The following is a 21,118-nucleotide window of genomic DNA, read 5'->3' as shown; positions in this document are numbered from 1 at the left end:
CAAGTATTTAAAGAATTGTCCCAGGAGGCAGGAATACATTTAATGCAATGATGTTTCTCTTGAGCTTCTACTGTAAGGTTTTACTTTTAATAGTAAAATTGTCAAGCCACGGACCTATTGGCATTCAGACGGGGACAATTACTTTATGACAACCAAACTTAGGTGATGGTTCATGTAATTTAGGGAGCCTTCATCTATGATCTTATAAGTCACAATGCCAGCTGAAGGAGAAGAAGCCGACATTACCAGCTGAATTAGGGGAGAGGGGGTGACTAATGCTAAAGTAAAATACAAACATAGTAAGTTCTTCAGACCCAGCCCCACAACTTCTCTCATTAATGCCAATGCCCAATGAGGGCAGTGGTCTTCTGTGATAAACAATCCCCGCACATCCCACTGCCGTTTTGAACTTCCTAAGGTGTCAACACCCTCTCACTGGAGCTGCATGGAAAGTTGAAGGAGCTGAGATAGATGCCAGCCTAGGCTTCTTCCCACCCGAGTGTCTGCATTTTCCACTGGGAGAACCTAGGATGGAAACTATACTTGACAATAATATTTTTGAAGTAAATCTAAGAAGGATGCTTTTTCATATACTCTGACATCTGGTTACAGATGTTTTGCCTTTCCAAAAGGAATCATGGTGCGTGTGGATGTGCCTATAATCGAGACTGAATTAAAATATATAAAAAAGGAACCATCCAAAAGGCAAGGTACTTTGGAGACTAATAATGATGATGAACAGCGTCATTCACACAGCACAATAGTGTGTTGATTATAGGGGAAAACCTGCTCCTAATATAAGGATTAAACAATTGTCAAAAAACAGCACACTCATATGTGGGCATCAGATGTGCTAAGGTTTTGTGACAGCCTTACAAGAAAATCAAAGTAAAGCCAAGGCAGTGAAAAAGCATCTAGGAGTTTTATTTTATTTTATTTTTTACATGAAAGAAAATATTTTAAGAATTTTGAAGAACACCTTCAATTTAAAGTTTTTGCCATGTAGCAACTTCCTTAAAAAACATCTAAGGTTGGAAGATATGGTATATTGCAAATTAAATAGAAGTTTGGGATACAGTTGAAGCAAGCAAACAAACAAAAAATAGCTGTTTAGAAGAGGGTGCTCCTGTGTGGGAGGATCTTCACAGTTTATAGCACCCCTGAAGTGTGTAGGTCAGAAATCTAGAAAAGGAAAAAGAATAGTAGGTTGGTAGTTATTTGGATAGACTATGTATATATGGGCAGTGAAAAAGACTGAACTGCCTACTTGACATTTTAAAATATCAGTAGAGTTATTTAAAATCCTGGTAGATGTATCAGCTCTCTTTAGAAAACCAGGCATAATGGGAAAGATCCTACTATCTTCTTAGATTGAAAAAAAAAATTGCAGGGTTATTGATTATCAGAATCAACAACTACTTATCTTTTTGTGAAATGTCTGTTTAAAATATCATTATGAAAAAAACTATGCATTTTGCCTTTATATCCATTATCCCAAATTATAAGGATTTGAAAGCGGCATATCTCAGCCAGTCATAGAAAGGGTTGAAATGGAGTACCTGTGTTCATGCCTGCAATCCTTGGGCTGTTTCAGCTCCATGTCTCTCAACAGACACCATGACCCATGGCAGGTTTGTGGCAGCTGGACTGTGATATGAATAAGCAGCCATTAGGAAATAGGAAGAAGCAGATCTATTTTATTTTAGTTTGTTTTGTACTATGAAAATTAGATTTCTAACTTTTAACTGTAAAAATAGAGTATGTATATAGAAATTCAAGTTGGGAAAGATAGATGATAAAAAAACAAACCTATGTGAAACTTAAAGATCAGCTTTCCAACGTGCCCAACTCAATGCATGAAAGACGTGTAAATACCACATATTTCCACTTAGTTGAAAAGCATTCATATGTTAAGATGGTTTCGTTACCATTTGAATTTTTGTGTTCATGTTTGGACGATTTGTGCAATGTCTTGGTGGAAGTCAAAGCACATGCACTTTGAATACTTAGAAATAAATTACAATCTTTTAAAAAATAGATAAAATAATAAAATTATAGTTGAAATCATATAGGTATATTCAAAACTGTCACAAAAATTGGCTTCTGAAAGCTAAAACATCTCTGTATATGGATCTGTGCTATTCAATACAACAGCTACAATACAGTTGTGACATTTGAGCAATGGGCATGTGGCTAGTGCCAATTGAGATATGCCTTAAGTATACCATCGACAGGTTTTGGAAGACAGTATGAATAAAAACAATGTGAGATATTGTCATATTGATGACATAGTGATACGTTACTATTTTGGATATATTGGGTTGAGTAAAAGACTTTATTAGAATTAATGTTGATTCTTTTTTTAAAATATATTTTATTGATTTTTACAGAGAGGAAGGGAGAGGGATAGAGAGTTAGAAACATCGATGAGAGAGAAACATCGATCAACTGCCTCCGGTACACCCCCTACTGGAGATGTGCCCGCCACCAAGGTACATCCCCTTGACTGGAATCGAAACCGGGACCCTTTAGTCCGCAGGCCGACGCTCTATCCACTGAGCCAAACCGGTCAGGGCAATCTTGATTCTTTTATTAATTTAAACATGGCTACAATGACGTTGCAAATTATTCTTGTTTCTGTTTTGTGGAATTTGCATTCTGTTTCTATTGGTTGGCATTGATATAGACAGTGTTTATCTTTAAGTACAAAAGAATGAGGCAAGTGTATGTATGTGTGTGTTCATTTCCTAATTCTGCTTTCACAAATTGTACCAATAACTTAGTGGCTGAAAACAACTCAAGTTTATCAACTTACTGTTCCGGAGGTCTGAAGTCCAAGTGGGCATCCCTAGGCAACATCAGGCTGTTAGCAAGTCTTCCTTCTTTTCATAGGCTCTAAAGTAGGATCCTTTTAGTTACCTTTTCCAGCTTTTAGAGGCCAGCCTCCCACATTCTTTCACTTTGTGGCCCATTCTTCCATCGTTAAAGCAACATATCTCTAAGGATGTCATCTCTCCAGTTTTCCCTCTGCCTCTTTCTTCTACTTCTAAGCACAGTATGATTGCATTGGTTCTGTCTGGAAAAGCCCAGATAATCTTCCCATCTCAAGGGCAAGTAATCTGCCTCTTCAATTCTTCCTTGCCATGACACCTAAGGTATCCACATGTTCCTGGGATTTGGTCATAGACATCTTTGGGTGGTCATTATTCTGCCTACCACAGAGGCCCGGTGCATGAAATTCGTCCCTCAGCCTGGCCTGCGCCCTCTTGCAGTTTGGGAGCCCTCGGGGGATGTCCAACTGATGGCTCAGGCCCACTCTCCTCTGCCACAGAGGCGGGAGAGGCTCCCACCACCATGGTCGCCAGCTGTGAGCCTGGCTCAGGGCTTCTGGCTGAGCGGCCCTCCCCCTGTGGGAGCACACTGACCACCAGGGGGCAGCTCCTGCATTGAGCATCTGCCCCCTGGTGGTCAGTGCACACCATAGCGACTGGTTGTTCTGCCATTTGGTCTATTTGCATATTAGGCTTTCAGTATATAGGATATTTAATGGTATTTATGAATATTTACCATCTATTTATAGCTATTTATCATTTATCTTTGTCTTCTCCATTCCACACAAAAAGTGAATCTTTTTCTTCAGACTTCCCCCCTCTTTCAGTACTAATTATTTTTATCATTTTAAGTTTTCTGAAAACTTCAGATACTTTTTATCTCACACAAATACTCATAGCTAAAAGCAAGTATGATAGCATGTGAAAATTAAGTTGTTCATTTTAATTAGGGGGGAAAAAACACACAAAACCTCTCCAAATTTGAAAATGTTTGCTATGCTCCTCAGGTAAATTAACAACTTACACAGCAGCCATATCAGAAGAAAAGAAATGTGAATTCCAGTGGGAGCGCACAGCTGTGCATGGATAGAATGAGTAGAACTTTCATGAAAAAGAAAAGGCTTTGAAACGAAACCAAACAAAGGAAAGAGGAAAAGTACTTCTCTGCCTCTCCAAGGGATTGTGTTGGTTTAGCACACATACTCAGACCTTTGGAGATTATCTTGGGACATGCTGCTGTTAGATGAAAAGTGGGTTCCTCAAGAAACTGTAGATGCCTGGTAAACATTTGGTAATATCTTTGCACCTTGTCAGATGCCAAAAAAATTCAGTCTTATTTTTAAAGTACAGTCGGCCCTCCATGTCCATGAGTTTCACATCTGATGATTCAGCCAACTGCAGATAGAAAATATTTTTTGAACAATGTTACATTATTGCTGATGTATGCTATACAAGGATGGTTTCATCTATACTAATTGTGGACAGACTTTTTTTTCCCTTGTCATTATTCCCTAGAAAATAGAGTTTAACAACTATTTACATAGTTTACATAGCATTTGCATAGCATTTACAATGTATAGGTATTATAAGTAATCTAGAGATGAGTTAAATTATACCAGAGGATGTGCGTAGGCAATACCATTTTATATAAGAGACTGGAGCACCTCAGGATTTTGATGTTTGGAGTCCTGAAATCAATCCCTTGAGAATACTCAGAGTAACTATATAGTTGATTAGCACAATTTTTACTGTTGCTATTATAATATTGGGTGATAATGAAGCTTAATCAAAAGATAATTGATGAGAGTAGTGCTTGGGAGTCATACTTGGCCCTTGCATATTTATACAAGACTCAAAGATTTCCAAAGGTAATAATTCATAGTTTTAAATGAAACACAACTTTTAAGATGTTATATTCTGAATTATATTATTTAAATGCTTTCCTCTTTGCAGTAATGAAAATGGTTTACCTAGACTTAGAAAACAGTTAATTTACCCTACCTATCGGACTAAGCAAAAGTACATACTAATTGCCACAGAGGTATAACAGTAAAATCAGTGAACTCTAAATACAGTGGTTTAAACACAAAATACAGGCTGGATGTTTCTTCCTTTGCATCTTTTTCTTTCCTTTTTGTTTATACCAGTGTTATTAAAGCAACTTTATTTCTGAAAGCTTTGCATTATTTCCATGTAGGTAATTTTTAGGAAAATGTATTAGCTAAAGATAGATAAAATAAAATAAAAGGGATTGAAGAAGCCAAAATAAATTTATTTTATAATCTCTTAACACAATTAATTCTCTTTTTAACTTATAAATGGTTATTTTTAAAAATTATGTAAGTAATATTAATAAGTTGTGATATGTAAAACAAAGTTTTTGTTGTAAATTTAGTTCATAATAATTTCAATCTCAAGTTGGATAAAGCTTTATTAGGTTTTAAAATGGATTCAGTATAGGATATGTCTTTTAATAGATTTAGACTATATTTATATTATTTAGAACATATAAGTGTGGATGGTAGCAAATTTCTAATGTTCATGCATTGGGTAAAATCCTTAAAACTGAGGGTTGAAATGAGGCCAAATCTTGAAGCGTTCATCAAGATGAAATCTGATCTGTATATATTTAAAGAGAGTGACTGAAATAACACAAAAATAACTGTATTGGTTTAGACATTTGGATCTCACAGACACATGCCTACACAAGTTTCTTTCTGAACTCATGCAGATAACATTGAACTTTTTCCTCAGTACAGCTCAGCATTAACAGTGTAGTGGAGATGATGATATAGGCTGAATGATATATTTGCAATCAAGACCTTTTTAAAGAACACTTAATAAAGGGAAGTCAGCAGGCCAAACAAATTATATATTTTTTCTCTTAATTTTAATTGGGGTGTAGGAGCTAGAAAAAAATTACGAAGTACCTAAAGATTGTTAAATTTTCTTTTTTTAGAGGATAATTAGGAAAATATAAATAAATTCCTAAAAGGACCAAATGTGACATTAAATAACATATAAATAAATTTAATATAGCTAGTACTAACCACAGTAGGAAATCAGACTAGGAAATTATGAACTTTGCCAGGGGAAGCTAGATATATTTCAAAAGAACGATGACCTTGCAATAGACTTTGAAAGTTAAAAAGAAGTTGGCCAGGTTGAGATTAAGGCAAGAATTGATGCAAGGAACACAGCTCTCTGCACAATGGCCTACCATTGAAGAGATATTAATTAGTTGTATAGCTTTATAATTTTGTTTTTACCCATTAAAATTGTAAGAATAGATGGGGGTGGGAAAGGTGAAGATGGATATTTTCTGTCATTATCTGGCCAAGATATGATGAAATCATGACACAGCATCTGTATACATGGTGTGAAAGAATGCACTGGGTCAGTGCTTCTCAAAAGGTGGTCATTAGCCCTGCCGGTGTGGCTCAGTGTTTGAACATTGACCTATGAACCAGGAGGTCACGGTTTGATTCCCGGTCAGCGCACATGCCTAGTTGCAGGCTCAATCCCCAGTGTGGGGCACACAGGAGGCAGCTGATCAATGATTCTCTCTCATCATTGATGTTTCTATCTCTTTCTCCCTCTCCCTCTCTGAAATCAATAAAAATATGTATTTTTTTTAAAAGGTGGTCATCAAATCAGAAGTATTCACCAGGCAACTTGCCAAAATGCCAGCTCTCTAGGGCCTCATCCCAGAGCTTTTGAATCAAAACTTCTGAGGTAGCAACCTTTTTTAAAAAGTTTAATTGAAACACAGTTGATAACCAAAAACTGTACATGTTCAATGTATATATCTTGTTGAGTTTAGACATATGCATACAACTATGATACCATCACCAAGGTACTAAACATAGTTATCACTTTAGGCAACCTATGTTTTAACAAGTCCTGTGGGGAATCAGAAATATACTAATATTTGAAGGCAACTGCCTTAGAAATATATTTCCAGAACTAAACCCCCAGAATTAAGGAATTGTTGAGATTTGGGGATAGTCCTATGGAAGAATCAGGAACTGCTTAAAATTTTATTTTAGGTAACTAAGTGAAAAGTGGTATCTTTAAATGAGATAGGATATATGAGAGGAGAGTTACGCCCAAAAGAGTGCCGTACTGTTGAAAATGTTTAAATTGGTCAGGAAGCTGTCATTACAAAGTTAGAGGTTTCTGGTCAAATGTCAGGAATTGGTCTTATTAGATCGATTTTTTGGTCTTTATTTGACCGGGTGATCTGTTATTAATGTGCTTGTAGTTTATCCCTACAGCTAAGGAGCTTGATTAGAGGCTGAAACGTCATTAGGATACGTGGTGTGGAGGAAAGAGCCTTGAGTTTGGGGTCAGAGGACCTGGACTGTGGCTATGGCCTAGAACAATCCGTAATACTCTCTGGCTATGCACACTAGCTGTGCTACCTTTAGAAAATTACTTGAGGTGTATTTGTGTGCTTTTTTTTGCATCTCCCCCACTGAGGATAATAAAAATATTGCCTTTTATAGTGATTATGAAAAAAGTAATGCTTAAAAACAGAACAGTCACTGGCAATAAATGGCAGATTTCGTCCTTCTCAGCTATTTGCTATTTGCACAGAATTTCCTTTTTATCATACAAAAACGGCCAAGAATTGGTGAATTTTGGGGAAGAAGATTGAGGAGAATAAAAACCTGCAGAGGAAACCAAGACCCACTAGTTACCTGGAAGCTTATTTGAATGGTGAAACTCTAAAATAGCCACATGTAGTTTCCCAGAGAAAATTCTTGAGCAACACATCTAAAAATATTTACTAAGGGAATGCAGGAAAAAAATGGACAAGGTTCCTTTGAAGAGACATGGGACCAACAGATATATTACATTTCACATATAATATAGCAATGCACTGTAATGCTTTGCTATCAGCTACACCAATTAATGCAGATGATGCTAATTAAAAGTAAATTTAGAGAGTGATTAGGTTCTCTCACCATTGTTAGGGAGAATTGATTCTTCTATAGATCTAATATGTTGAAGTAAGAAGTTAATGATCTATTGATGGATTTTAAAGCACCTAATTTAGATTATAATTCTGAGGAAAACATTTGTGTTAATACTGAATATTAAATGACAAACGTTTTCTCTTGGAAAAGGAATGGCACCATTTGTGTAACCCTAGAGCAACGCACATGTTGATGTTTCGAATAAATTATTGTGTATGGCTGTATAATCTCCATTTTGGTCTTATAAAACTTATAATACAAGAATTCTATTGCACATGTGCTCATTTATGTGGCAGTATACAGCTGTGTGTGGCATAATAACTCTATTGAACAAAATTATGTGCTGTGGAACTTGCAAAAATTTCATGGTCCCATCTGGAGTTCTTTGCAGTTGAGAAGGCTAAAGTGGGAAAGATTTTACAGGATTGCAGAAAACAGTGATAGATTTCTGCTGTCAATTTAATATTTAGAAAATAAGGTCAGTAGGTGGTAAAGCTAGGAGGATGTCTTTTTTATACTCGAAAGGGGTTTTCAATTAGGAACAAAGACAGTCTCCATATGCCAGTGATGACGAACCTTTTGAGCTCGGCGTGTCAGCATTTTGAAAAACCCTAACTTAACTCTGGTGCCGTGTCACATATAGAAATTTTTTGATATTTGCAACCATAGTAAAACAAAGACATATATTTTTTTAAAATATATTTTATTGATTTTTTACAGAGAGGAAGTGAGAAGGGATAGAGAGCTAGAAACATCAATGAGAGAGAAACATCGATCAGCTGCCTCCTGCACACTCCCCACTGGGGATGTGCCCGCAACCAAGGTACATGCCCTTGACCGGAATCGAACCTGGGACCTTTCAGTCCGCAGGCTGACGCTCTATCCACTGAGCCAAAAACAGTTAGGGCAAAGACTTATATTTTTGATATTTATTTTATATATTTAAATGCCATTTAACAAAGAAAAATCAACCAAAAAAATGAGTTCGCCTGTCACCTCTGACACACGTCTCATAGGTTCGCCATCACTGCCCTATACGAAGGTCCTCAAATATAGGCAGACATCCAGTTCATATCTGCCTATATTGGCCTTCAGTTACTCTGCTCCTAAAACCTGATATCTTAAGCACAACAAACTAGTTGATTCTTATATTTCACCAGCACAGGCATTTAAATGATCCTGGAAAATTATTCTCTGAGGGTTTAAATTTGGCTGATGCTATATAAGACTTAGTTATGCTATTTGTGTTTTTATGGGGAAAAGACGAAAAGGGTAACATAAGTATGAGGCTGATTAAATGGGAGGACACATCTGTCCATTGTTTTCTTCTCATATCTTCTATCTCACTTTCTTTTTCTTTTGTCCTCCATTCTCTGTGCCCCCCTTCTATTCTTCTTCCCAAACAAAACATGGACACAAAGAAAAGAAAAGAAGGAAAACAAAACAGCACCAGGTTTATCTATATAAAATCTAGTAAAACTGAGTTTGGAACAAGAAAATAGTGTATCCCAAAATGGTAGTTCTTATACCTAGAAAATGGTGACAACATGGAGGTGCTATTATCACTGTCCTGGTGTTGACTCATCTGTCCACTATGGTGGCATGTCACATGTATTTTGGAATCTATCTATACACATATATACATACTTGTGATGGTGAAACTTCTGAAACTATATAAATTAGATGGTGAAAGTAGAACCCTGAGTGGTGGTAGTGTAGAATAAAAGCATGTTGATGATAGCGTGTAGCTAATAATTATTTAACACTAATATACACTATCATTTCCAAGGATTATAATAAGGAAAGTTGACTAGATATTGGATCACCTATAACAAAAGCCGGTGGATAAAAAAAAAAATTATAAGACAAATATTGTGTTTGTAGGTTTGAGTTCTGAAACATTTTTAAGAATATATTTTAAAATTGGTTTAGAGATTAGTATAATTGTCTGATAATAAAACATGAAACATATGCTTTTATATGCCATCCTATATAATAAAAGGCTAATATGCAAATCAACTGAACAGTGGAACGACTGGTCGCTTTGATGAGCACTGACCACCAGGGGACAGATGCTCAATGCAGGAGCTGTCCCCTAGTGGTCAGTGCGCTCCCACAGGGGAGCACCACTCAGCCAGAAGCCAGGCTCATGGCTGGCGAGCACAGCAGCCGCCGCCTCTGTAACAGTGCTAAGGATGTCTAACTGCCGTCTTAGGCCCATTCAGGAAAGCGGACCTAAGCCGGCAGTTGGACATCCCCCAAGGGACTGTGAGAGGGCACAGGCTGGGCTGAGGAACCCCCCTGAGTGCATGAAGTTTTGTGCACCAGGCCTCTAGTCATATATAATCATTGTACAAGTTCAGGCATTATATATATGGCATGCCTTCAATAAATCAAACCTCAAATTTTGTTGAGCTTTTGATTGTTTTTATCTATACAGTTAAATACTTGATGTGTCAGATGATCATCATATATATGTATTTATTTCAATGGATAGAGACTCAAACTTTTATTCAACCAATCAGCTCACACATGCATTTACCAGCATGGATTTGCATTTTAGAAGGAAGTTAGAAAGCACACCTACTAACAGTTATCAGATCATGAGGTGAAGAAAGAAAGAGTGAGCTAAAAGCTGATTCCAGACAAGCTGTTTAGAACAGTACCTTTTTTGTTAATTTTATTGTTGAGAGTAGTTCAATAAATGAAGGGACATTTTAGTATTATGTTTATATTTGATGTTGGGAACAGAAATATTTATCCCTACTTCTATGATCAACACAGTAATTATTTTCTTAACAAGTATAATATTGAAATCCAATTAACCAATTGTACACAACAACGAAACTAACAAAAGCATCCTTTGGACTGGACTATTTAAAATAATTATAAGCCCCTGAAAATAATGCACAAGTATGCTGAGCTAATATGGTAGAATGTACTAGATTCTTTTAATATGTAGAGCAAGCTGCTTTCCTATTGTAAACTACCATAGCAAACAATCCTCCCCCCACTTCCACCCCTACAAATTCTGTTCATCTGGCTTTTTTCTTTCTATTTTTTTTAACCTCCTTCACCAAGATACTTATAAGTGCCTGTACTTGAAAAATGTTACCAGAAAAAAATAGATATTTATGTGGTCAATTAAAACAGGCATGATTTTGGGTCAAAATTTATTTTTTGCAGTTTCATCTCTCAAGGGGATGAAAGGATAAGCATTCAGGCACCATGTGCATTTCACACGCAGTACATGTTCGCGCAGTTCCAAATCAGACTATTGCTATTTGCAGCAACGTGCATGATTGAATAGCATTAATAGCTCAACAGTTTCAGTGCACCATTGACAGTGCACCAATTTAATGCAGACCTTTTTTTTTTTAAAGTAAATTATCATAAATAAGCTTGCAAGAGTTATAGTCTCTCCTTAGATGGGTCTTGAGAATAGAGGCCTGGAATTATGCAATGATGCTAACAAAATTAGTTTCCAAATGCATGCCTTGAATAGGAATAGAGCTAAAAGCCAAAAATGAAAAAAAACCACCCTATTTTAAACCAATAACAAAAGTTCACTAAAGTAGAATATTTCTTTAAGCAGAACTATGCTTTACCAATTAATGCAAACTGCAATTTTGGCATGACATAATTATTCCTTGAGGTAGTCTCAGCTCAATTTCACAGAAAAACCAGGGGGAGAGAATGATGTTTGTATCTGTTATATTGATTCTGTCTATAATTATAGACCCAAATATTTTAACATGTGCATTCCCGTAATATCTGAAGCTCTGTTCCATTTATAATCATAATTCTCCCGCTGAGAGCACGGCTTGTGCTGATGCCAGCCTGTGCCTCTCTCCTTGAGGTCAGAAGAAATGTAATTTATATTTTTTAATTACTTTAAACTTTAGCTCTGAGGAGATGACTTTATCTTAAACCCTAACACTTCCATAGATAAATGCATCCCTTTAAGAACAGTAGCTATTTTCACATTTTTCACTTACATGCAAACATATTGAAAAGGCACCGTTGGTACAGAATAAATAAATCTGCTTGTTTACAATTTATTTTAAAATACTTACCAAGTGTTTCTGTGTCTTAAGCCTTTTGACCACCTCCCCACTTCCCTGCCAGAAGCATACTTTCATTATAATGTGTAACTTTTAGATTCTTTCTACTCTGCAGAGTTTCCAAGGGAAAGATTTTACTTGTAAGGACAATGAATAGATACAGAGTGAATCTTAAGTAGTATCTTACTCACTGAGAAGCTTTTCTCTCTGCCAGGATGATGCCTGAAAGAAGCTTCTACACTGTAATCATTTCACCATAAAGAAAAAAGTAATTTTTTTTTTCGTTAGAAATTGCAACTGCCCTCAATGTGTCCTAACCTTCATTTTTTCCTTGCTCATACAATATGTGAAACCCGTTACACGAATGAAACAGGATTGCTTCTCTTTTGTATAGACCCGGCACCAGTAGCTTAGGTTATATAGACCAATAAGACCATTCTCCTGAAACTCGTCTAAGTCCCAGAAGGGCAAATGCACAAATCCTGCAAAGGTTTCAAAGAACTTCTTTATGGGCTTAGAAATAAATGTACTTCACAGCTGTTGGCACCATATTTCCATTATCTAGTGGCTGAGGGAACTCTTTTCCATCTGTTAAAAAATGGCACATTGGAGGGACACAATTGGCCTCATCCTGTATGTAACTGATCGTTATAGCCTATGTGCTGCCTTATGGTAAATTTTTAGATGAGAGATAAATTAATAAGTAAATTAATAAATAATAGATAAAACCTTAGCCTAAATTAAAAAATCAGGAAGAAGCCAGACATGCATGTGATAACTAATTCTCAATACAAGGCAACAAATCCTTTATTTACTAGACTATAGGTATAGGCAATCCTATTTAAATAAAAGGGTAATATGCAAATCAACCAAACTGTGAAACGACCCGTCTCTATGATATGCACTGACTACCAGGGGTGCTCCCCCTCAGCCAGAAGCTGGGCTCACGGCTGGCAGAGCAGTGGCAGTGGCAGGAGCCGCCCCTGCCTCTGTGGCAGTGCTAAGGATGTCCGACCGATGGCTTAGAATGTCCTAAGCCATCGGCCGGACATCCCCCAAGGGGGTCCCAGACTGTGAGAGGACACAGGCCGGGCTGAGGGACCCCCCACCCCCATGGCACGAATCTCATGCACTGGGCCTCTAGTATTAAAATAAGCTCTGAGACTGATTAACAAAAAAAGTTTATAATAGTATTTCATATTTATTGAACATATGAACATTTATTTCTGTAGGCCAGGCACTTTTGGTGTACTCTCTATTAACTCAGTATTTTCAACAATCTTATGAATTAGGAACTATATTATTCCCTTTTTTAAGATGAGAAAACAGAAGCTCAGAATGATTAATTAATTTTCCAAAGGTCACACAGCTAAATGGCTGAACCAACAAGTCTAGCTTCAGAATACACAGAACTTAAAAAAGGGAGGGGACAAGGGAAATGCAAAAAATAAAATAAATTCCTAAACTCTTTATTGGCAAGTTCACTGTGTGAAATAGTATTTCAATGAAAATTGGGCAAGTCAGATTTTTGAGATTAACTTCCCCTTTCAAGTGAGTGCAGTTCATCGTACTTGGCCTACAGAGTGCTGGGTCTCTTGAATTTCAAATGGTTTATCGTGTAAAATAACTTGGTAATACTGCTCTGCTTTATTAAAATTTTTTAAGTTTTATTATTTTTAAAAAATTCTTTATTGTTTAAAGTATTACATATGTCTCCTTTTCCCCCCATTGACCTCTCCCCGGCCACCAAGGTCAAATGGGAGTTCCATTTTAATTTTTTGAGGAAACTTCATACTGTTTTCCCCAGTCGCTGCACCAGTCTGCATTCCCACCTGCCAGCACATGCCCTCACCCCCCTAGTGTCTGTGTCCATTGGTTATGCTTATGTGCTGCATACAATTTTTTGGTTGATCTCTTACCCCTGCCTTCCCTCTGAGATTTGACAGTCAGTTAGATGCTTCTGCATCTCTGGGTTATTTTTGTTCATCAGTTTATGTGGTTCACTTTATTCCACAAATGAGTAAGATCATATGATATTTCTCTTTCTCTGACTGGCTTATTTTGCTTAGCATAATGCTCTGCATGTCCATCCCTGCTGTTGCTAATGGTAAGAGTTCGTTCTTTTTTTACAGAAGCATAGTATTCCATTGTGTAGATGTACCACAGCTTTTTAACCCACTCATCTGCTGATGGGCACTTAGGCTGTTTCCAAATCTTAACTATTTTAAATTGTGCTGCTATGAACATAGGGTGCATATGTCCTTCCTGATTGGTGTTTCTGGCTTCTTGGGATATATTCCTAGAAGTGGGATCACTGGGTCAAATGGGAGTTCCATTTTAATTTTTTGAGGAAACTTCATACTGTTTTCCCCAGTCGCTGCACCAGTCTGCATTCCCACCAGCAGTGTATGAGTGTTCCTTTTTCTTCGCATCCTCACCAGCACTTTTCCTTTGTTGATTTGTTGATGATAGCCATTCTGACAGGACTGAGGTGGTACCTCATTGTCGTTTTGATTTGCATCTCTCAAATGATTAGTGACTTTGAGCATGTTTTCATGTCTCCTGGCCTTCTGTAGTATGTCCTCTTTCCAAGAGTTTCTATTTAGGTCCTTTGCCCGATGTGAGTTGTTTTACCTATTATTGATGTTTTTGTGTGTGTTTTAAAATGAGGAACTATGTGTCTCTCCAGCTATTTACTAGTATAATGGGGAGGCTTGGAAAGCTGGAAGCCACACTTTTTCGCGTTTATGTGCTGTGAGCCTCTTCCCAGCCATAAGGTTGAGCACTAAGAGGGATGTGGATGGAAGGGAATGCACTGAACGGAGGGGCCACAGGCACAGCCACTGTGCAGGGATGAATGACAGCCACCTGCCCTCAAATGCTTCTTTCACTCCAGGAAGTTAAAAAAGTCATTAATCAGTATTGTAGCACACTACCTTTTATTCTAAAAAGGATACTTTTTGAAGGAGGAAGAAATAGGTTCAAAATAGTTTTTCTCTGTGAAAAAGTTAGGGAAGCAAAAAAGTGTGCATGGACTTTCTCCCTAGTAACATATTCTGTTAGGGTATTGTCATACTATGATTTCAAAGACATCTATGATTATTTTTCATTTTTTAAATATTACTTTGTTGAAAATCAGAGGAATAAATTTTACTATTTTATGATTAGAAGCAGAAACAGGCCTGATGTATATATTTTTGTAGAATAAACATAGCACACAGGCAATATAACAGCTCTATCCAATATGGTAACCACCATCTAACATATGGCTATTATTTTGTACTAATTAAAATTAAATAAAATATGAAATTAATTTTTTTGTTTGTTTAAATTTATCTTTATTGTTGAAAGTATTACAAATGTCTCCTTTGTGTGTGTGTGCATGTGTGTGTGTGTGTGTGTATGTATTTCCCATGGATCCCTTCCATCCTACCCTGACCCCTCCCAGGCCTTCACCATACTATTGTCTGTGACCATGTGCTATGCAGATATGCATATAAATTCTCAGTTAATTCCTCCGTATCTTTCCCCCCACCGCTGCCTTCCCTCTGGAATTCATCAAGAATGTAGTTTTTCATTATTTATCACCACAGAAAATTCTGCTTGGATGGTGCTGGTATAGAGTTGTGTCGTAAACAGGTCAACCCTGAATCTAATTTCCTGAGTTCCAGTCTAGCTTCATTACTTACTAGCAGTGTGACCTTGGCCAAGTTCATCTTGAGCCTCCTGCTTCATCTGCAAAATGGAGATCATGATAATACCTATTTCCTATACTTGTCATGAGAATTAAATGAGATAATATATGTAAAGTACTTAGCTCAGTGCCTGGCACAAAAGCTTAATAAGTGTGGCTATTCTTACTAGGAACTAGACATTTTTTAGAGTCATTAAATTAAATATCATTAATTGGCTTTAAAAAAATCAATTGCACATTCTAGGATTAAAATCAATCAGATTATAGGCCCCTAAAAATTTAACAATAACATTTCACTTCCATATATTCAGATCTTTTTGTCCTTTTAAAAAGGGATTTGAAGCTAGTAACACATTTTTTTAAAGACAAATAAACAGACCTGAAAATGATGAACCTAATTTTTGAAAGATAAAACCAAAATTGTTTAAAGGGGGAAGAAGGGAGTTAAAAGAAAACCATAATCAAATCAAACTATTGCAATCTTAGCTGAGGCTCCTGGTAGCTGTGATCAAAGGAAGACACCTATTTAGGCATAGCTTTCTTTGTGTTTGTTTTAATTCAGAAGAGATGCATGAAAAGTTCTGAAATGTATTCACATACAATGTGAATTCTAATTATTCTTCATCAAGTAGCAAAACCTTATAGAATTAGTAGAAAATGTCTTGTTACACAAAGCTATTTTAATAACCTATCATATTTGTAGATTTTTTAAAAAGAAAAGCAGATATAATCAATAGACCCTACTAATCATCTAGAGCAGCAATTTTTAACCAGTGTGCCAGCAAGACTTTTTAAAACAAGCAATATCTAACTATTTAGTCAGGGGCACTGACCTCTTTTCCTATAGATTGTCAAATAATAATAATTAAAAACAAAAATCAAAAAACAAAAAATGACAGCAGCCAACATAATAATAGCAGTCTGGTGTGAATGAATCAAAATTATGGCTTTTTTGGGAGTCAGATTGGCAAAATAAAATATATTTCTTGGTGTGCTGCAGAATTTTAGTAATTAGTTGATGCATGCCCTGCAATGAAAACAATGGAAAATCTCCAATCTAGGGGAAAACTAGTAGAAATTATCTTAGAGAAATCTACACTACAAGCTTAGAGGTGGGGCACTTGTATAACATAGAGGTTACAGCACTAAAGGTAGTTCTCACCATATGGACCCAATCTCACATTAGGGGCTGAGGGACTTGGAAAACTACATACCTCTCATTGTCTCAGTTTTTCATTTATTAAATGGAGGTAATAATTATAACATTCTCTTGAATTTTTGTGGATAGTAAATTAGCTGGTGCTTATAGAGTAGACTGCTTGGTACTTAGTGCATATACAATACATGCTTTTTTTATATATTATTCAACAACTTTGAATGGCTGACTGAGTTTGGAAAAATTCCATTTATTCCTCTCTTCCTCTATTTTTTTCCTTGCAAATTTGGTGTAGAAGTAGGCTTGTTGATTTCATAGTGAAGAGTATCACAGTGTAAAAGAATACACTATAAAATGTTAATATAAATATAAACAAGAAGTCCAATTTTCATATTTTTCTTTAAAATGTGAGGTAGTATTTTTGTATGTTTTGATGCAGTTTCTAGAAGGCATGTGGTTTTTTAAAAAATATTCTGGCAATATTTAATACACAGTTAATATTGGCAGAGTTTTCAACTTCAGGGGGGGAAAGGACAGAGCGTATATGCTAATGGAAATTACTTAGAGAAACCTGAGTAAATCTAGTAATTGTGTGCCATCTGTGGTAAAGAAATTAAATAGTGCACTTAAAGTGATTCAATAATTAAATATGTATTTATTAAATCATTTGTAATAGCTTTAGTGTATGACCTCTGGACTCAAAGTCAACCTCACGCTGATTACCCTTGAAGCTCCATTGAAAAGAGAATGACAGAATCAGCTCTCTTGTCCTTATTGCCTGAACATGCTGCACCTTGAAGCCTCATTGTGAAAGAAACTTCCCTGGTGCTCCCTGCCTTTGCACGCTACTTAATCTCTGTAGCATGGCTCGGGGAGGGAGTGCAGGGGTAGGAGGGGAATGTCATGAAAGTTGACAATAAACAGAAACAGTCAGAAAATTACCTGTGGGCGGCGGCAGATGATGAGATCCTGGGACAGAAGGCAGACACTCTGCACAGCAGCTGGAGAGGAGAAAAGGTACATTAGTCAAATGAATGATGGGAGAAAAGAAATTCCAGCGAGGTGCTAACCATTTTCTTTACACGATTCAGTGTTTTTCAGACTCTGAGATATATTTATTGGCTGTCCATTCTTTTGTTCGTGTATTACTTAGGGGAACAATTTTTAAATTTTAGCTTTTGGCATTGTTTCATGAAACACAGACTGATTTAACTTGGTTAACGTGAATGATTTACTTTGAAAAGTCCCATTCTCACAGATCAGGGCCAAATGTTTGGCTTGTAGGTCTAGGAATTAGCCCTCTGGATGCATGTTTTTTTGTTTGTTTGTTGTTTGTTTTATAAGCTAGGTTTCCTGGGCGATATGATGAAAATAAACTACTACAAACATTTTAAATTAATATTACTATTCCTTTCTATTTCTGACTTTCTCTTGTTAATTTACAGGGTTTCCCCCTAAAGAATAACAGCTGTAAAATATCCTTAGAAGATCCAATTTAACCTCTTTGTCCTAGTTTCTAAAACCAAATGGACCACATTTTATTATCCTAATGCCTACACCTACCTATTTCCATGCTACTTAATCTATCCTTTTCCTTTTCTACAGTTCAGTAAAGTTTGTATTAAAGAACATCCTCAAAAAGTAATTTGAAGGGAAAAGTTTTCCTAAGGTAACGTAGTTCTTATTTCTTCTATTTTCAACTTCAGCTCTTAACTTCTTTTCACCACATTCTCAAATGTACAGGGTTATGTAATTTTAGATAAGTCCCTTGGCCATTACCTCCTCTGCCACACTCTACATTCCATCAAATGATAGACCAAAGCGTTTCGCACCTAGACATAGTTCAGTCTAGGCACTTGGTCAAAACAGAGAGATATTTTGGAAAATCATTAACATATAAATAAGAGACATTGAAAATGAACCTAATTTTCTATACCATTGGTTCTATGCAATTAAAATATAAAATATTAACATCAAAACATTGTAGAATGTCTAATCTTATAGATTAAGATGGCAGATCAGCTTTCCTCTGGTAATAAATTGTCAAACATACCACTTTCACAGAACAACATTTATTTTAGGCCATCTGTTCCACTTGCTTACACTTTTCGGTGTTGGAAGGCTCAGTCCAATTAGTGGAAATAGTGAAGCAGCTGTTTGCAATGTCTTAAAGAAATAGAATGTTCTAGAAAGTAACTGATTCACATGAAGATGGAGGGGGCACAGGCACACACACAGACACACAGACATTGTATACGTATTTTTGTTAGTATGGAGAAACCACAAAATCTGCATAAGGCCTTCTAGGAGTCATAGCAGAAACCACCAACAATTATATCAACTTCTTAAAAAAAAAGAAAACAAAAATATATACATTTAATTGACATTTTTAGAGACAGGGGAAGGGAGAGGGATAGAGATAGAAACATCTATGAGAGAGAAACAACATCGATCAGCTGCCTACTTCACACCCCACCCAGGGCATCTAGCCAGCTACCCGGGCATGTGCCCCTACCCAGAATTGAATCAGTGGCCTATTGGTTCCTGGCTCACAGCTCAACCGCTGAGCTACACCAACCAGTCTAAAGTTCTGATGACTTTTAATTGGCTACAGTTCCAATCACTATGAGAATTAGAGACTTGTCATTAATTTTCAATTAATTATATTCTTGTCAGGAAATGTTTTCCTATGTCTACCATCTCTGTATCCCTGATATATGGAACAGCTATGTATTGGGATATTTTCAGAAAATTTAAGATTTTCTCTATGCTGAAACAAACCCCACCTTTCATTTTGCCAGAAGTACATTCCTTAGGTGCTAGAGAGGGAACTGCGTAGTTGTTATTCATTGACTGCTGAGGTCAAGATGAATTTTCAAGTAAAACTACAGAAAGCAATTCTTAGGAGGTAAAACTTTTCTCTTTTTATTGACAAAGGGCCAAAGGTGAATATTTTGGGGAGCTTAGATAAAAACTAGCTTCGACACTTTTGAATTATACACTAGGAAGGAGGAGGGGGAAATGAGTTGCAGCAGAACCATAAGACTCTAACAGTTTCTTATGCCTGCAAAACTGCCTTGTAGTATAAACCTCAAACTTGGAATATTGTCCTTCTTATTGTATTGAGAAAAATGTATTGAGAGCAGAAGCAATCCACATTCACATTTATAAAGCTGTGAGGGTTTTGAAATTCATGCCTGGATGAGCACCATATAAGCATTTTTCTTGATTTCTCAAACCAATCTTGCTGCTGTGGGACTCTATTAAGAGTTAGGAACCTAAGGGAAATGAAAGGCTTACATGTAAATAGCACGTTTGTGCAAACCCTCTTTTGTTTAGGCCTAATGGAGCATTCTTTTGCTTGTTTCTGTAATTCTTTACTCTTTACTTTTTAAAGTTAACGTTTTTCTTACTGATTGCAGCAGGTCGAAATGAATTATCTGAGGTTAATTAATAAGAATTAACTTGAACTTGATCTAATTATCTCTCCTGTTTGATATCATGAGTTAAAAGTCAAAATTACATTTTTAGAAGCCCTCTAACTCAGAGATCATACTTTTATATTAAAAACATTTTTGTCCTTCACCTCACATTAAAAAAAATATTATTAAGCATTCTGAAAAAAAAATTTGAACAGCTAATTTATCTGATTTTCAACTCTTGTCATATGCTTCAAATCAAGACATCTAGGAGCATGTTCAATAAGGCCTCCCCCCACAGGAAATAATAAAGATAACTCTGGCAAATAGAATTTGATAATTTTGAATTTCATTTCTCTATCTGTATTTAAATACATTAAATGATTAAAATGATAATTCCAAACTTTAGAGCAATTTGGAAACACATGTATTATATGGATATGATACAAAATAAATGCTAATTTCCTTCTCTTCCCTTGTTAAATATGTTGAAATGTATATATTTCTCCATATCCAAATAGCTGAGTTCTTTTCTGTCTTGGGCATACACAAAATATCAAGCCCATTACTTTTTGTGTGGATTCTGATAATATATACATATATATATCCTATCTCTCAGTTAGTCATTGTAGCCAAAATAAGTTAATAGTGGACAATAGTTCCATTGACAAGGACAACCATAAGGTCAAGGCTTTGTAGCAGGAGTGGAAAGTATTGGTAGATTGTTCATCAAAGAAATCAAAGAGGAAGATAAAAATGCATTAAGCCATTTTATAGGAAGGCACTAAAGAACCTTGCTGCTGTAAGAAAGTGTATCAAATTGCTTTTTTATTCAGAATGGAATTGAAATATGGACACGTGGAACTTGGTCTTTTGTAAAATTCAGCAGGGATCTTTTATTCCTCATATTTGGTTCCTTTCCAAGCATGTGTCTGGTGAAGTAGCTTGAATTACAAGCTAATAACTGATACT

The 21,118-nt window shown here is 36.2% G+C and overlaps 1 protein-coding gene and 1 long non-coding RNA gene across 5 annotated transcripts in view; one reads left to right on the top strand and one right to left on the bottom strand.

Annotated features, from left to right (window-relative positions):
- The window catches only part of PCDH7 (protocadherin 7), a 427,194-nt gene that overhangs the window by 273,691 nt on the left and 132,385 nt on the right, over positions 1 to 21,118 (top strand). The window lies entirely within an intron of this gene.
- LOC132220587 (uncharacterized) overlaps positions 15,574 to 21,118 on the bottom strand; it is an 88,842-nt gene continuing 83,297 nt past the window's right edge. Inside the window, exons 2-3 of the long non-coding RNA XR_009449817.1 lie at positions 17,670 to 17,728; positions 15,574 to 15,612 (exon numbers count right to left, since the gene is read on the bottom strand). This is a non-coding gene — a long non-coding RNA (uncharacterized LOC132220587). The remainder of the gene's footprint in view (positions 15,613 to 17,669; positions 17,729 to 21,118) is intronic.

The sequence above is a fragment of the Myotis daubentonii genome, chromosome 1 (genome assembly GCF_963259705.1).
Source record: "Myotis daubentonii chromosome 1, mMyoDau2.1, whole genome shotgun sequence".
NCBI lineage: Eukaryota > Metazoa > Chordata > Mammalia > Chiroptera > Vespertilionidae > Myotis > Myotis daubentonii.
Note: the sequence above shows the minus strand (reverse complement) of the source record. Positions and strands in the feature narration are given on the sequence as shown.